Here is an 18,979-nt window from a genome sequence, read left to right as displayed (position 1 = left end):
GGACGTATGCCCAGAGGTGTCCCCAGTGCCACCAACCCCTGGTGAAGGCCACAGGCCCAGAGATGTCCCCAGTGCCACCAATCCCAACTTTGGGAGGGGACCAATGCCTACAGGTGTCCCCAGTGCCACCAACCCCTCCATGGGCAGGCATCCAGTGCCCAGAGATGTCCTCAGAGCCACCAACTCCAACTCTGGGAGGGAACCAATGCCTGGAGATGTCCCCAGAGCCACCAACCCCTCTATGGGGAGGGGACCAATGGCCTGAGATGTGCCCAGTGCCACCAACCCTTGGTGAAGGCTGCAGGCCCAGAGGTGTCCCCAGTGCCACCAACCCCAACTTTGGGAGGGAACCAACGCCTGGAGATGTCCCCAGAGCCACCAACCCCTCTATGGGGAGGGGACCAATGGCCTGAGATGTCCCCAGTGCCACCAACCCCTTGCAAAGGCCACAGACCCGGCTGCATTCGCCCTTTGAGCCAACCCCAAAATTCCTTGGCTCACTTCCCCCTCTTCCCCGGCTTTACCCTTTGGATCTCTCCAGGATTTTTGCGGACGAGCCCCTCCCCCTGCCCTGATGAGCAGCGCTAATGACAGCGCTAATTACGGAGCTCCATTAACCCCAGGAGCAGCGCCAGGGCCGCCTCTGACCGCGCCGCTTTTTCCTCTCTCCAAAAATCCCTTTTTTTTAGGGTTTTTTTTTTTTTTTTTTTTTTTTTTTTTTACATCCCTGCTCAACAAAACATCCACGAGCGATCCGCAACGCCCCGCGGAGAGCGAGAACCTTCCCGTAATTGCCCGTCCTCCTTCCCGGGGCTCTTAAAAGCTTTTCCGAGGAGGAGAACAGAGGCTCCTTGTCAGCCACGAGCCATTACCCGGCTGAGAGGAGCCGCCCGCCCTCGCCCGCCGCCCCTGGGCTGCGGAAATGCTGGAGAGATTTGGAAATGTTGGATTTTCTGCTCGTTCCTGGAGAGGCAGCTCTGGGGAGAGGGGACCAGTGCCACCAACCCCTGTGTAGGGAGGGGACCAATGCCCAGATGTGTCCTCAGTGCCACCAACCCCTACATGGGGAGGGGACCAATGCCCAGAGATGTCCCCAGGGCCACCGTCGGGAGGGGATCGGTCCCCAGAGATGTTTCCAGTGTCACCAACCCCTCCATGGGGAGGGGAACAGTGCCTGGAGGTGTCTCCAGTGCCACCAACACCACTGTGGGAAGAGGGACCAATGCCCAGAGGCATCCTCAGTGCCACCAACCCCTTTATGGGGCAGGGATCAATGCCCAGAGATGTCCCCAGTGCCACCATCTCTACACAGGGAGAGGACCACCAACCCTGCTGTGGGAAGAGGGATCAGTGCTCGGAGGTGTCCCCAGTGCCACCAGCCCTGCTGTGATGTTCCCAGTGCCACTAGCCCTTCATGGGGAGGGGACCAATGCCCAGAGGTGTCCCCAGTGCCACCACCTCTGCTGTGGGAAGAGGGATTGGTGCCCAGAGATGTCCCCCCAGTGCCACCAAGCCCTTTATGGGGAGAGGACCAGTGCCCTGAGATGTCCCCAGTGCCACCAATCCCTCTGAGGGAAAGAGGGACCAATGCTCAGAGGTGTCCCCAGTGCCATTAAGCCCTTTATGTGAAGGGGACCTATGCCTAGAGATGTCCCCAGTGCCACCAACCCCACTGTGGGAATGGAGACCAACGCCCAGGGATGTCCCCAGTGCCACCAACCCCTCTGAGGGAAAGAGGGACCAATGCCCAGGGATGTCCCGAGTGCCACCAACCCCTCTGTGGGGGTCACATTCCCAACCCCATGGGAGGCTCAGAGCAGCACTGGGAGCACCGTGGCACTGCTGGAAGTGGATTTTAAGGGATAATTTTAGGAATATTTGGCACAGGATTCACACCCAGAAGCCCTCACAGCCACACCAGGCCTGGGCTGGACTTTCCTGGTGTGAATTCCAAAGGAGCTGGAGCAGCTCCAGGTGGGAATGGTGGCATGGGATGGCTTGGGGTTAGCAACAGTGCCATCCCAGGCATCCTACAGGGCTGGGAATACCAACCAAAAGATTTGGGGTGATTCCTTTGGAAATCCTGAGGGGCTTTGGGATGCTCCGGGGGCCTCATTTGCAATCGCAGCCCATCCCCACCCGTGGGATGACAAGGCTGGAACGACTTCAATCCAAACCCATTCCCAACAGCTTCAATCCAAACCTTTCCCAACAATATCAATCCAAACCTTTTCCAACAACATCAATCCAAACCCTTTCCCAACAACTTCAATCCAAACCCTTTCCCAACAACATCAATCCAAAAGCTTTTCCAACTTCAATCCAAACCCTCCTGCAGCAGCTCCTTCCTCGCGTGCCTGAGATCAAACCGCTGCTGACTCACGACGCCTCATTAACGATTCGCCGGCAATTAATTCATCTCTTGATGCTGCAGGGTCGCTCCTGGGTGATTTGCATCCCTGGATCAGTGCTGATCGCAGCCCCGCACCCCCAATCTGGCACCGATCAGCCAAAATTCCATGTTTTTTCCTCATTTTTCACTCCAAGAGCTGAGCCTGGAGACCCCCAGGGTCGAGGATGGGATGATCCAGCCTGGCATGGCCAGGACTGCTCAGATCAGGCACCATGAGGTGAAGGAAATTGGGATTTTCCCTCTGGAGCAGCTCCTGGGAGTGGATGGAGGTGCTGGATGGGAAAAGCATTGTGTTTTCCCTGGAAAATGGGAATTGGGCAATGAAGGCTCTGGAACTCCCTTGGAGTGGTCTCTCCAAGCAGGAAAACCTCTGGAATTTGCTCTGGGGTAGAAAAGCTGCACAGGGCAGCCCCAAAAAGCATCAGGGCGAGGTGGGATTCAGAGAGATCCCAACCAAAGGCAGTGAAAGCCCCAAAGTTTCACTGGCTGAGCCCAAACAATCAAAATTATGGGAGGAGGGGAACAAGAAAACAAGAGGGAAGCAGAGTTGGAACAGTCAGCCCAAAAAATCAGAATTATGGGAGGAGGGGAACAAGAAAACAAAGAGTCGGAGCAGTCAGCAGAGGGGAAACTGAGGCATGGAATAATTCTGTGTGGAAATACACATTTTAAAAGCTCAAATCTGGTAAAAATTGATCCCACCAGAGCAGTTCCAGCCCCTGTTCCACAATGGGATATTCGGCCTGCAGCAGATCCAGTTGGGGTCCGGTAAACTCTGACAAAAAAACTCTGACAAAATCCAGATTTGGGGCCAGAAAGGCGTGGACAATGTCCCTTTGTCCCCGCCGCTGTCCCCGGAGGAGCTGGCAGTGAATCCAGGTCCTCTCTGATTCCGGCAGAGGAATTTTCTCTCGGCCTGGAATTGTCTCCAGTTCCCGGCCTGATGCTTCCCAAAGGGGTTTGGAGGGAAGGGAATTCCAGAGTGGGCTGGGACAGGCATGGAAACTCGAGAAGAGAAGGGAAAAAAACTGGAAATGTGCCCCAAGGGATGCTCCAAACCTGACATTCCCAGCTCCAAAGATGTTCCAACCCCAACATTCCCAGCTCCAAGGGATTCTCCAACCCCAACATTCCCAGCTCCCAGGGGCTCTCCAACCCCAACATTCCCAGCTCCAAGGGGGTCTCCAACCCCAACCTCCCCCTATGGATGCCCCAACCCCAACATTCCCAGCTCCAAAATGCTCCAACCCAAACATCTCCAGCTCCAAAGGGTTCTCCAACCCTGACCTCCCCCTTTGGATGTTCCAACATCAACATTCCCACCTCCACAGGGTTCTCCAATTCCCCCTTTGGATGCTCCAGCCCCACTCCCCACCCCTCAATTCCCAGCAGGATCCTCTTTGCAGGGTCAAGCACCTTCCCTACAGCCTTTTCCCTGTTTTTTGGGGCAGTTTGGGATGGGAATTTCACTCCTCAAGAGCCTCAAGCTCTCCCCTCCTTCTTTCTCCGCCATCCACCCCCAATTTTCCATATTTTCATGCCCTTCCTTTGTTCCGCCTCCTCCTTTCACACTTCTCCCACTTTCCCCTCCAAATGTCACTGCAGGAGAAGAAAAAGTTGGGCTGAGAACCCAAAAGACTCAAAAGCAGCAGGGGAAAAAAAACCCAACCAGGATTATTTTTAACAGGAATGGGAACAATTCCCAGCCTAATGATTAGCTTGGAATTTTTTTTCCCTACTGGGAACAGCTCCTGGGATAAGGGAGAGGAGCAAAACCAGCAAGAAAAGGGCAGATTTTTCCCAGATTTTAATTGGATTTTTCTGCAAGGATCCAGCAGCTCCTCATGCTCTTCTGGAGTGGTGGCACTTCCCATTTTTCCAGGGAATTTTTCTTTGGGCTGGGAAAGACCCAAGCAGAGGAAGATTTGGGGCTCTGTGGTAGAGGATGAGGGAATTGGGATCATTCCCAGATTTTCCAGAGCCAGGCAATCTCAATCAACTCCCACCCATCCCAGATCCATCTGGAATGCCTCAATCATCCCTGGATGAAAAGGAGCGGGATGAGGACAGCGGGATCTTCTCTGTGTGCTGGGAAAATGGGATGGGATGGGATGGGATGGGATGGGATGGGATGGGATGGGATGGGATGGGATGGGATGGGATGAGCACAACGGGATGGGGATTCAGGATGGGAGAGGCTGGAGGGGCCACAGGTCCCCAGAAAACCACACCATGCCTTCCCATGGAAATTCCAGGCTGGAAATACATTCCTGGTGCCTGGAGATTCTCAGGAATGTTCAACAGGAGCTGCTAAACCAGGATAACACATTCCCAGCGCCTGGAGATCATCGGGGACATTCCCAATACCTGGAGATGACCAAGAATGTTCCATCAAACTGGGATAACCCATTCCCAGTGCCTGGAGATTACCACAATGTTCCATAAACTGGGATAACACATTCCCAATGTCTGGAGATGACCGGGGACATTCCACTAAACCAGGATAACACATTCCTGGTGCCTGGAGATCATCAGGAATGTTCCACCAAACTGGGATAACACATTCCCAATGCCTGGAGATGACCAGGAATGTTCCACCAAACCGGGATAACACATTCCCAAAATCAGGATAACACATTCCCAATGCCTGGAGATCATCAGAGACATTCCACTAAACCAGGATAACACATTTCCAATGCCTGGAGATGACCAGGGATGTTCCATAAACTGGGATAACACACTCCCAGTGCATGGAATGTTAATCCTGAGCCCTGAAACTGGGATAACCGAGGGTTCTACATCCAAGGATCCCGAATCCAGGCGCATCCTTCCTTTCCCATCCCTGCTCCCCCATCCTGACCTCCCTGCTCCCGCTTCTCCCGCGGCTCAGCACTTTTTCCATGTGAAATAAATGTTATTTTCTCCCCGGCCGGAGCCCAATTCATCTTCCTGTCAGGGGGAATCACGGCAAGAGGGCGAGAGCAGCAGCCAGCGAGTGCTTACACACGGAAAAATGGGATAACACAGCTCCCAGAAATCCTCCCTCCCCTGCTTAATCAGCCTCAAACGCGGCTTGGCAGAGAATTTAACTGGAAAAAAAAATAAAAAATGAAATGGGAAGTGGAAAAAGTGATCTGGGTCCCCTCCCCGGCCCCTTTGGCTCCGGAAAGCCCTGGGAGATTTTTATCTTTCCATAAAGTTTTATTGGAGCTGATGGTGGGAGGGAGATCCAATTAAACTCCCCCTAATCCCACACTCAACTCCACGGCCCCGGTGGGGGATTGGGAACAGATCAAGGTGACAAATGAGGGCAGATAAATGGGAGCAGAGCAGGAGGAGGGAGGGCACGGAAAAAACAGGATTTAATGGGGAAAGTCAGAGTCCCTGGAACTGGGGATTCTGGTTTTCTGCAATGGGAGCTGGGAAAGCTGGAATTCAACATATCCAGGGGTTTTTCCTGCTGCCAGGTGGGGCCTGGGATGATCCAGGTGAGATAAAATGATAGAATTGTTAGATTCTTAATTATTATCTTAGATAGAATTAAAATTTCTAAGAGGGTTCATCCCCCCAAGGAACAGAGTCTCTTCTATAACAAACAAATCCCGGGATGTGTTTATCCAGCCATGAGAATGGATCCATGGCATTCCCAAATCCAGCAGCCCAGCCCCTCCTCATCCTCCATGGAAGATGAAGATCAGAGAATTATGGAATGCTTTGGGTTGGGAAGGGACCGAAATCCCATCCAGTTCCAATCCCAACACTTCCCATTATCCCAGGTTGCTCCAGCCTGACCTTGGACACTTCCAGGGATGTGGGGGCAGCCACAGCTGCTCTGGGGATTCCAGCCCAGCCCCTCATCACCCTGCCAGCCAGGAATTCCTTCCAAAATCCCATCCCCCTGTGCCCTCTGGCTGTGGGAAGCCATTCCCTGTGTCCTGGCACTCCAGGCTCTCCTTCCCAGCAGATTCCCAATGTCCAGGGCTGTTCCTGCAGCACCCACAGAGGGATGGGAGAACAAAACCTTGGAATGGTTTGGGTTGGAAGGATCTTAAATCCCATCTACTTCCAACCACCCACTGCAGCACCCACAGACGGACGGGGAAAAAAATCCTGGAATATTTTGGGTTGGAAGTACCTTAAATCCCATCCATTTCCAACCACTACTGCAGGTGGCTCCAACCTGGCCCTGGACACTTCTACAGCTTCTCCAGGAATCCCACCCGACTTTGCCTCAGCCCCCAACCCTGCACTCCAACTTTTCCATCAAACCCTGGGAAGAGGCAAAACGAGGTGAATCCCCCCCAAAGCAGCTCGGGGCCGGTTTCCTGGGAACAGCTTCCCTGCAATCCACGTGCTCTCCTCCCGTTCCTCGGAGCAGAACTGAGCCTGGCCTTGAGCAGGAGCTGCTGCTTTTAATTCCCTTCCCACTGAGTCACCCTCCCTTCCCTTCCCTCCCCGATCCGAGCGCGGCACTCCAACGCACCACAGCTATTTTGACACACTGAGCAAATATCAATTAATTCGCCTCACAGAGAGGAGAAGAAAAAAAACCCCACAAAACACAGAAAAAAAAAAAAAAAAACAACCCCGAAAAGAAAAGCTTAATTGAAAAAATCCCGGGCCAGATTCACAGCCTGGCATTTGCCAACACAAGGCGAGGTTTGAAGCTCCGCTGTTCCTCAAGCGCCGCGGATTTTGCGGCTCCCCCGAGGAAAAGCTTTCTGTGGAGGAGCTGTGTGAGTCACCCGAGTCAGAACGGGGGGAAAAAGGGGGAAAAGAGGCACTTCCAGAAGGGTCTCGCCTCCCACTGGCTACTCTGGGATCAAGGAGGTCAAGGGAGGACCCCAAAGCTGGGATCCAGCCTGAGGCTGTGGAAAAAGGACAAGGACACAGATTTGGGGATCAGGGATGCTGCAGTTGTTGGGTTCCTCCCCAAACAGCCCCAAAACCCCAAATCCACCCCAAACCAAGCAGCCTTTGTGGGCCTCCCATCACCTTCTCCTGCATCCCCTGGCGGGAGAATTAATGGGAATAAATTCCCTGGCAGGAATTTAATGGGGATAAACAATCCCTGAATCCTCAGCCCCCGCAGAAGGACGGGATCAAGTCAATCAATGGCTTTGACTCACAGAATTATTTTGCCGTTAAAACGCAATTAACTGACGACTCCTGGCTTTGTTTGGGGGCTTTTCCTCCACAAGGACGTCACCGGCACCAGGAGGGGACACAAAGGCTCCTGGCCCTCCTGCCAGTTGATTGTTGGAGCAGGAAACGGCACCAGGAATGAAATTCCAGAGTGGTTGGGATGGGAATGGAGTTAAATCCCATCCTGTCCCACCTTCCATTATCCCAGGTGATTCCAACCTGGCTTGGGACACTTCCAGGGATGTGGCAGCCACAGTTTTCTCTGGGAATCTCCCAAAATCCCCTGTGGCAGTGGGAAGCCATTCTCCTCTTTCCGAGTGTGATTTGCTGTCAATAACCCCCACCCCAAAAATAAAAAACAATCTGCGGTGGGAAAAGGGGAATAAAAAAATCCCCACACCCCAAAAAATCTGTTCACGCTCTGACACCCCTAATTAGGGCCACCCTTGGAGCAGCACAGGAGGGATTTTGAATTCCAAGGAAAAAGCAGAACGTGCCAGACTCGCCGTATTTTTAGCCACACTTCCCACCCCCTGCTCGCCACCCTCTGCTCTTCACAGCTGCCCCGAGCCGGGAGCGTCAGCGCTTCCCGAGTGAGAACGGGAGCAGGGAAAGGTTATCCAAGCTGTCAGGAAGGGTTTCTTCCCCTCTCCCGGAGACGGGAAAGCAGCGGGATGTGTTCGGCGTTGGCGCTAACGAGGAGCGGGTCCTGACGCTGAGCGCGGGTGACACCGGGGACGGCCCTTGGTGGCAGCGAATTCCCGCGGTGCCTGAACGGATTATCCCGGGTGTCTGGCACTGGGAAGCCCTGTTGCGTTGTGATTTCAGGGTTTACCCCAGAACCTTGGGTTCCTCCCCTGATAATTCCCGGCCAGGTGTGTCAGTCACCTCTCCTTTCCCCTCTCTGACCCTTCCCAGCCACTGTCTGTCAATCCTGGAATTCCAGAAGGGCGTCGAGAGATTGGCAGATCCAAAGGATGCCCTCTACCCCTGGGGGGGCATTGGGCAGCTCCTGGCACCTCCAGCCCAGGGCTGCTCCTCAGCACCCACCCAGGGCTGCTTTGTCACCCCCAAGTATTGGGGTGTTGCGTTGTGATTTCAGGGTTTACCTCAGAACCTTGGGTTCCTCCCCTGATAATTCCCTCCCAGGTGTGTCAGTCACCTCTCCCTTCCCCTCCCAGCCCTGTCTGTCAATCCTGGAATTCCTCTGTCAGTCCTGGAATTCCAGAAGGTATCGAGTGATTGGCAGATCCAAAGGATGCCCTCTACCCCTGGGTTTTCCTTCCAATCGAGCAAAAAAAACCTTCCAATTTTTCAATTTTACACTTAGTGCTCCAAACCTTCACTGGGGACAGGGAGAGGTCAGCAGAGGTGGCTGGATATGAGGATTTGGGGCTGATTTATGGCTCCCTGAGACTCCAGGAAATGCAAACCCTGAGCCCAGCTCTGCACAGGCTCGGGAATTGTTGCATTGTGATTTCAGGGTTTGCCTCAGAACCTCCCCTGATAATTCCCTCCCAGGTGTGTCAGTCACCTCTCCTTTCCCCTCCCAGCACTGTCTGTCAATCCTGGCATTCCAGAACTGGCAGATCCAAAGGATGCCCTCTACCCCTGGGGGCATTGGGCCATCCAGGTGTCCTTTGTCCCTTTGTCCCTCCCCTCCTGTCCCTGCCTGGTGGCTCCCTGCCCCTTCCCTGCCCCTCTCCCCGGGGTTCAAAGGAGCAGCAACCACGGGCTCAGGGAGTTCTGTTGGAGCTGGTGCTGCATTCAGAGGCCTGTGGGCCAGAATAAAGCTCTGCATCCAAACCCTCCATCAGAACTGACTCCTTTCCTTCACCATCACCTTAAAGCTTCTCCACAGAGGGAAACCTGAGGAGCAGCCCCTGTTATGGGGGGCAGCTCCATCCCAGCACCACCAGAGCTCCTGCAGGCCTGCACTTGTCCCCACGGGCCCAGTGCAGCACCCAGCCAGGCAAAAGTGTCTGTGGGGTGAAACACCACACACCCACAGCCCAAAGTGTCTGTGGGGTGAAACACCACACACCCAGCCAGCCCAAAGTGTCTGTGGGGTGAAACACCACACACCCACAGCCCAAAGTGTCTGTGGGGTGAAAACACCACACACCCAGCCAGCCCAAAGTGTCTGTGGGGTGAAACACCACACATCCCACAGCCCAAAGTGTCTGTGGGGTGAAACACCACAGTGCTGCTGTTTGGTTCAGCACGAAGGGCCAGACAAGCTCAGGCACATCCCATCCTGCTATATTGGTAATTATTCCAATAAAGCCCCACTTGGAGAATAATCCAATGGTTTAAGCGTGGCCCCCAGCGTGGTTTGGAGAAAGGAATTCCAAGGGGAAGGGGTGGATTTGGGGTGTTTCCTCACTGGCTGTTTATGGAACAACTGGAGAAATTCAAACTCCCATTAAATGCTTGCTTCTCAATTTCAGGAATTCATTTTGCCTGTACCAAAATTCCCCAGAGCTTGGTCTCGGAGCAGGAATTCACAGTTCTGTGTCACAATGGGGTCTTGGAACGGTTTGGGTTGGAAAGGACCTTAAGTCCCAGTCAGTCCCATGGGCAGGGACACCTCCCGCCATCCCAGGTGGCTCCAAGCCCAGTGATGGGTTGGACAAGGAATTTGGGATGCTGGGGGATGAGAAGCTCCGTTTGACCCAGAAATCCGACAGAGTCCTGGGATGAGCAAAGACTTGGAGTTGTTGGAAAAGGGAATCTCCGGGGAAAGCTCAGAGCCACTTCCAGGGCCTGAAGGGGCTCCAGGAGAGCTGGAGAGGGACTGGGGACAAGGGATGGAGGGACAGGACATGGGGAATGGCTTCCCACTGGATAAAGGGAGATCTGATGGAATTTTGGGAAGGAATTCCTGACTTGGAGGGTGGGGAGGGGCTGGGATGGAATTCCCAGAGGAGCTGTGGCTGCCCCTGGATCCCTGGGAGTGTCCAAGGAAAGGTGGGAAAAGGGAAGGATCCAAGGAAATCTTGGAGCACCTTCCAGAGTCTGAAGGGACTCCAGGAGAGCTGGAGAAGATTTGGGACAAGGGATGGAGGGACAGGACACAGGGAATGGCTCCCACTGCCAGAGGGCAGGGATGGATGGGGAGGAATTCCTGGCTGGGAGGGTGAGGAGGGGCTGGGCTGGAATTCCCAGAGGAGTTGGGGCTGCCCCTGCATACCTGGAAGTGCCCAGGGATTTATGGTTGGACATGGGTTGGATTTATGGTCCCTTCCCACCCAGATCACTCTGGAATTCCACGACTCCATGATTCTCCCCGAGCTGCTGACACCCAGGCTGCTGGTCCTCCTCCCCAAATCCCGTTTTTCCAGGCACTGGGAACAACTCCTGGGCACGGTTGCTGCTCCCAGATTTCGTGGGCAGCCGCGATTTCCCAGCTTTTCCCACGCGGCAGCAGGTGGTGCCAGGGAGGATCAAGGATAAACAGGGATAAACACGGACACAGGAGCCTCGGGAATTCACTGGGATCCAGGAGCTCCGGCTCAGGAATGTCACCAAACCCAGCATTTAAATCTGGCCTATCCCATCCAAAATAAACCCAAATAACCAAATCCAGCATTTAAACCTTTCCTATCCCATCCAGAATTAAACCCAGCACCAAACTCAGATTAAAACCTATCCCGTCCAGAATTAAATCCAGCACAAGACACAGCATTTAAACCTGTCCTGACCCATCCAAAATAAACCCCAATAGCCAAATCCAGCATTTAAACCTTTCCTATCCCGTCCAGAATTAAATCCTGCACAAGACACAGCATTTAAACCTGTCCTGACCCATCCAAAATAAACCCCAATAACCAAATCAAGCATTTAAACCTTTCCTATCCCATCCAAAATTAAACCCAGCACCAAAAGCAGCATTTAAATGTCTCCTATCCGATCCAAAATAAATCCCAATAATCAAATCCAGCATTTAAATCTTTCCTGTCCCATTTAGAATTAAACCCAGCACCAAATTCAGAATGAAACCTTTCCTATCCCATCCAATATTAAATCCAGCACCAAACACAGCATTTAAACCTGTCCTAATCCATGCAAAATAAACCCCAATAACCAAACCCAGCATTTAAACCTTTCCTATCCTATCCAGAATTGAACCCAGCACCAAACTCAGATTAAAACCTTGCCTATTAAATCCAGCACCAATCCCAGCTTTTAAACCTGTCCTAACCCATCCAAAATAAACCCCAATAACCAAACCCAGCATTTAAACCTTTCCTATCCCATCCAGAATTAAATCCAGCACCAAACTCAGATTAAAACCCTGCACCATTCTTGTTTTATCCATTCAAAATTAAACCCAGCATCAAACTCAGCATTTAAACCTTTCCTATCCCACCCAGAATTAAACCCAGCACCAAAAGCAGTATTTAAACCTTTCCTAACCCTGCCCCACCCCTCCAAAACGCAGCCCAGGAGCCAAAGCTGATATTTAAATTTAGATTACCCCTACTCCCATCTCCAATTATTTTTAATTCCTTTTCCATTTGTGCTACCGGAGACTTTCTCCTTTTGTTGGGAATTAATTTGCTCTAATTTAGGGAAGCGTTTTTGATTGCTTTTGATTAAGTTTAACAAGCAGGGAGGAAAAAAAAAAGAAAAGCTGCAGCTTTAGACATCAAAGCAAACAAATCCTTGGGCTGGGCTTAATTAATAACGGCTGGCACTCCCCGAACAGGGAATTTATCCATTATGGAACAAGAAATTCCGTGTTGGAATCATTAATCCACATGAAAACATGGCCTGGGCAAATCCACGGATTTGTGGGAGGTGAAGGCGAGTGTTGGTTTAAAATCTGGGATTTGGGGTGAGGCTCAGGAGCTCAAAAAATGGGAATTTTCCACTGGAGAGGAGAAAAGTCATGCGTGCTTCCCACTGGAAGGACAAAAATTCCCAGTTTTTCCTCTTCCCTATGATGTTCATGGATCCTCTTTTAACTCCCAGAGCAGGGCAGGACAGAATTCCAGGCTCAATCCTGCTCCAGCCACGAGTGGGAAGCAAAAATCCCAAAAATCCCAGTGCTTCAAGACCTTTTAGGAAAACGTCCCATAATCCATTCTGGGATGGATCCTAAATCAAGAATTGGATCCTAAAATGGGAAATGGATCCCAAAATGGGAGTTGGGTCCTAAAATGGGAATTAAATCCTAAAATGGGAATTGGATCCTAAAATGGGAAATGGATCCTAAAATGGGAATTGAAACCTAAAATAGGAAAGGGATCCTAAAATGGGAATTAAATCCTAAAATGGGAATTGGATCCTAATCTGGGAAATGGATCCTAATCTGGGAAATGGATCCTAAAATGGGAATTGGATCCTAATCTGGGAAATTGATACTAAAATGGGAATTGGCTCCTAAAATTGGAATTGGATCCTAAAAAGGGAAATGGATTCTAACCCAGCTTCTCCCAGGATGAGGCATGGATGGCTCTGGAAGCTGCTCCTCCTAATTACCCTAATTAGAGAAGAAGCTGCCCCAAATGCTGCTTTTCCATCATTCCCAAGGAAATTTGTGGATTGATCCCTTTGCCATTGGATTTATGGATGGAGAGAGTTGGGAAATGAGAGTCCCTTGGTTCTTTCCCTTAATTGCTCTCCCTCACCAGTTCAGCAGATGGAAAATCCCTTTCCAAACATTGCAAGGAATCCCGAAAATCCCTTTCCAACACTCCAAGGAATCCTGAAAATTCCCTTCCAACATTCTGAGGAATCCTGGCACCACAGCCAGGCCTTCCAAAAGATTTATTCCCAGTTTTCCACCCAAGACAAGGTGTGGGAAAGGGAAACCATGGATCTCTTCAGGTTTTGGGAGCTGAGTATGCTTTGGGAAGGCAGCTGGGATAATTTGGGATAAATCCCGGGAAATCCAAGGCTCTGGGACGTGGATGGAATTTTTTATTCCATGCAAGGAATTTTTGATGCTTCTTCATTTAGGGAATTGGAGGGGGGAGAGAGAATAAGGGGGGAAAGTCGGGAGAGAGGGAATGGGAAGAATGGAATTGGGAGATGGGGAAGGAAAGGAGGGGGAAGGAAAAGGAGGGGGAAGGAAAAGGCGATGAACAAACAAACAAAAAAAAATCTCCCAAATCCACCCGAGCGAAGGCTCCAAAACAAATTAAGGTTGCCACGGCAACCGGGGGTGTGTGGGCAGCTCCGAACGCACGGAATTAAAACCGGCGTCATGTTCAGCGCTTAATTAAAGCCCGGCCCGGAGCTGCCTCCCCGGGACACCGGGAATTCGGGATATCGGGACACCTCCGCTCTGCCGCGCCGGGAATGGGGCTGGGAATTCATCCCAAATCCCCGGGATGAGCGCTGGGCTTGATTCCCAAACGCTCCGAGTGCGGCCGGTGCTCGACCCCCATCCCCATCAAGGCACGGGGAGGGGTTGGGAGCGGATCCAGCGGGGGGAAATTCCAAGTTTTTCCCCCCCTTCCCGCTTCCTATGCACTTGATTTTCTCCAGGAGTGACCGCGCGGGGTCATCCAGAGGAGCCCGGGGCCGCGGGGCTGATGGAGACAGCGGAGCCCTTGTTCCTGCCCGGGCTCCTCGGGGATCATCCAGGGGCTGGAGCATCCTCTGGAAAATGCGGCCTTTATGCCTCGAGCTCTGGGAATGGGGCCGCGAGAATTCCTGGAGGAATTCCTGGGGGATCCAACCCCATTGATCATTGACACTGTGACCAGTTCAACGCCAGCCTGGGGGGAAGTGGGAGCGCTGGGAAGGAATTTTCCGTGCTGCCCCAGGGAATTCGGGATGATTTTGGGTTTAATTCCAGCGGGATCCATCGGGTTTTCCGTGCACGGGTTTGAAATCTGTGCTGGAGCCACCTGTGACTTCCCAGCTCCTGCCTTAATCCTCCTTGACATCCCGGCTGCTGCTGCTGCTTCCATAATGAATATCCAGACAGGGAATTAGGGCCGGGATTCATTTCACCCACCGAGCCTAATTAACGGATGCAAAGATGCAGCGCTGGAGCGGGAGGCAGGGATAATTCCTGAATAATTCTGGAATAATTCAGGAGGGCACAGAAAAGGCTCCACGCGAGTCTTGCCCCGGCCAGGACAGCAAAACCTCCCCCTGCAGAGGTTTGGGAGAGCTTTTCCCGGTTTTCCAGCCCTTTTTAAAAGCACCCAGATCCAAGGAATTGGAAGGCAGGGGCTTGGAGCGCCCTGGGATCGTGGGAGGTGTCCCTGCCCCTGGCAGGGGTGGGATGAGAGGAGCTTCAAGGTCTCTCCCAAGCCGGAGCATCCCATGATTCTGTGAATTCCTCTCCTGGAAAAGGCTGCTGGTTGTGCCCCCACTCCCACGGCAGGGCAACATCCCAGCTGGCAGGGAATTACTGCTGGCACATCCCAGGATTTGCTGTCTTTAACCCCGTGTAAATCCCGGGAGCTTTTCCTCATTTTCATGGATTTCTTCCCGAGGCCAGAGGTTAAAGAGGAAACCTTCCATGGCTGTCATTTATCCTGGTTTGGATTTTTTTTTCCCACCAAGGAGCCTCGAGACGGGCGTTTTACTGGAATTTACTGGGATTGAAACCTCCTCCCCTGGAAGGTTTGGTCTCTCCAGGAAAGTTTTTGGGAGAATCATGGAATCCCGGAATGCTTTGGGTGGGAAGGAACCCTAGGGATCAGCCAGTTCCAGCGTCTCCCACTATCCCAGATTCCCAACCTGGCCTTGGGCACTTCCACTGGATGGTTCGGTCTCTCCAGCAAAGTTTTTGGGAGAATCAATCATGGAATGCTTCGGGTTGGAAGGGACTTTAAGGATCAGCCAATTCCCACATCTACCACTGTCCCAGATTATCCCAACCTGGTCTTGCACATTGCCAGGGATCCAGGGGCATCCACAGCTCCTCTGGGAATTCCATCCTCACCCTCCCAACCAGGAATTCCTTCCCAAAATCCCATTCATCCCTGCCCTGTGGCAGTGGAATCCATTCCCTGTGTCCTGTCCCTCCATCCTTTTTCCAGCTCTCCTGAATCCCCTGGATGAAAACCCAGCCATGCTCCCCCTCCAATCCCAAACATCTGCAAATCCTCCCATCCCTATCCCACATTTCCACCCCTTTTCCTTGGATTTTCAGTGGAGAAACGCCAAAACACCAAGACAGCCCCAATCCAGCAATGAACGAATCCAAATTTTCCAGAAAATTCTTTCCCCCTCAGGTTTGAGGCTCCCTCCTGACGCCTTCCCAGATTTCTCCTCCAAAGATCCGCTATTTTTAAAACCCTCCCTAAAACCCTTTTCCGTCTATTTTTTCCTCCCTGCTCCCACTGCTTGGCATTTCCTCCGAGGAGCATGGGGACTTTTAAACTGCTCCAAAAACCTGGATGCAAAACAAAATTTAAAAATCCCTCTTGGAATATTTCCTTTGGAAGGACCCAGCTGGGATTTACAGCCCAGGGCACAGAGAGAAGGAATAAAAACACCTGGAGAGGCAAAAATTCCTTAAGGATCCAAAATGCTCATCATGAAATCTGGACACGGCCAGGAGGAAAAAGCTTGGGAATTCATGTGGAATATTCCAGGAAATGCCTTGCTTTCCAAAGAGGTTAAATGGCTTTTTATTCCCCTTGGAATGGCTGGGAATGGGGGAATTCCTCATGGAATTATCCATTGGGATTGGAGGATTTGTAGAGTTTTTGTGAGGGCACCACAAGGTGACCCCAGGGACACAAAATATTCCTTAAAACTCCTCCAAAATTCCAAAATATCCCACAAAAAAACTCATTTCCCAGTAATTCCTCCTTGGAGCAAACCCTGTGACATTCCCACCCCAGCTGATCCATCCTAAAACCCCCAAAATGTTCTTTTTTCCCCCAAATCAAACTCCAAATTCCCCCAAATCAAACTCCAAATTCCCCCAATTCCAAGGACAGGAGGGTGATGCCAAGCTGGAATTCTGAAGCATTAACTGGGATTTATCCTCTGCTTTATCCCAGGAAGGAAAAGCTCTCCTGGGAAAAGCTTGAGTGGATTTTTCCCATTATTATTTTATGCCACACCCTCCCAAAAAAAAAAAAAAAAGAAAAAAAAAAAAAAGTGTTTTCAGTGCTTTCTCCTATCGGGAAAGTAATTGAGTCCAAATGAAGAGGGAATTATCTCCAGAGTTAATTATCCATCCTGGCAGCCGGGGTTTTACATCCCAGCATTTTCCACTTCCACACAAAGCACGGGAATTCTCCTCTGCTGTAATTAATGTGCTGGGAATGTGGTGGAGGAAGCTCCAGGGTTTGGGGTGGATTTGGGGAGATTTGGGCAATCTAAGCAGAGAGGGGATGGGAATGACTCCAAACCTGGGCACAGAACGGTGCTGGAATTGCCATTCCTGAAGTGAATGTTGGAATGGCCATTCCTGGAGGGAATACTTGAGCAAAACCCATTCCCAGGGCTGGAATCATCATTCATGGAAGGGATCCTGGATCAAGACCCCATTCGCAGTGCTGGAACTGCCATTCCCAGAGGGAATTCTGGAATCACCATTCCTGGTGGGAATCCTGGAGCAAAACCCCATTCCCAGCATTGGAATCACCATTCCCAGAGGGAATCCTGGATCAATTCCCCATTCCCAGTGCTGGAATTGCCATTCCTAAGTGGAATACTGGATCAAGACCCCATTCCCAGTTTTGGAACCGCCATTCTCAGAGGGAATTCTGGAATCACCATTCCCAGAGGGAATCCTGGATCAAGACCCCATTCCCAGTATTGGAATCACCATTCCCAGAGGGAATCCTGTATCAATTCCCTATTCCCAGTGCTGGAACTGCCATTCCCAGAGGGAATCCTGGAATCACCATTCCCAGAGGGAATCCTGCAGCAAATCCTTTTCCTGGAGGGCATCCTGGAGCAAATTCCCATACCACTGCTGGAATTCCTGGAGGAATTATTGGGAAAGATCTGCTCCCAGTGCTGCAATTGCCATTCCTGGAGGGAATCCTGGATCAAGACCCCATTCCCAGTGTTGATGCCACCATTCCCAGAGGGAATCTTGGAATCACCATTCCCAGAGGGAATCCTGGATCAATTCCCCATTCCTAGTACTGGAACTGCCATTCCCAGAGGGAATTCTGGAATCACCATTCCTGGAGCAAATCCCCATACCAGTGCTAGAATTCCTGGAGGAATTATTGGGAGAAATCTGCTCCCAGTGCTGTAATTGCCATTCCTGGTGGCAATCCTGGATCAAGACCCCATTCCCAGTGCTGGAATTGCCATTCCTAAATGGAACACTGGGATCACCATTCCCAGAGCGAATCCTGGAGCAAATCCCCATTCCCAGTACCTCCCAGTAACCCCAGGATCTCCATGGATCACAATTCCTGGGCAGGGAACACTGGGGATGCCCAGTGGTGCTGGATGGAGACGCTTCCCTGACCTTTCCAAGCAGCTCCTACTCCTTCAGGAAAATCTCAGAGCACTCCCAGCTTTCCCAGGGAAAAATCCCTGCTGGGTTTTCCAGCCTCTTTCCCAAGGAAACCCAGCAGCACTCAAGGCTCCAAAACTGAGAAATGCCCAGATTTGGGAATCACCCCCAGAAGGGATCCCAAATTTTGCTGTGGAGATGCCAAATTCCTTTTCTTGGCTGCTCCACACCCGGCTCCAGCTCAGAGCTGCCCCATCCCAAAAAAAAAACAGCCTGGGATTGCGGCAGGAATTCCAGGAGGGACAGGATCTGTTTATGTTTCCTGTGCCAGCTCCCACATCCCCCCGTCGGATTTTCCATGCTGGAAAAGGGAATGTTCATCCCTCCCTCCCCTCTCTGCCAGCTCCAGCTCCTGGCCAACAGCTCTGGGATCCTTCCATCCCATTTTCCACATCCCTGGAACATCCAAGACCTCCTTGGAACAAGCTGGGATAATGGGAATTGTCCCAGTCCACGGCAGAGGTTGGAATGAGATTATTTAAAACTCCATCCCATCTGGAATTCTGTGATTCAACAATTTTACCATCCCCAAGATTCCCAAAATCCCTTTTTTTCCACGGGCACAGCTGGATGGGAATTGATATTTCTGCTCCCCAAATAAAAATCCACTGCACCAAACAAAAATCCCAAATAAATAAAAATATCCAGCCCCTCACTCTTCCTGTGCCCCAAATCCGAACTTTTTCAGCACTGCCAAGTTGTCTTGGGAGAAAAAAATTCCAAATCCCATCAAGGGAGGGACTGGAATTTGAAACCTGAAATTCTTGCACATAAAAATTCCCAAAATACCACCAGAAAATGGGAATGTGGCAGTCCTTGGGAATTTTTTCCTGTTTGTTGTCTCCTGCAGGAAAAAAAAAAGGCAGGGAATTGTTGAATTCCAACCCAAATCTTGGCATTCCTGCAGCTGAAGGGTTCCTGTTTTTCCCCTGCCCCCAGATATGGGGATTTTTATGGAA

Source organism: Ammospiza caudacuta, chromosome 26 (assembly GCF_027887145.1).
Source record: "Ammospiza caudacuta isolate bAmmCau1 chromosome 26, bAmmCau1.pri, whole genome shotgun sequence".
NCBI lineage: Eukaryota > Metazoa > Chordata > Aves > Passeriformes > Passerellidae > Ammospiza > Ammospiza caudacuta.
This window is presented reverse-complemented; position numbering follows the sequence as displayed.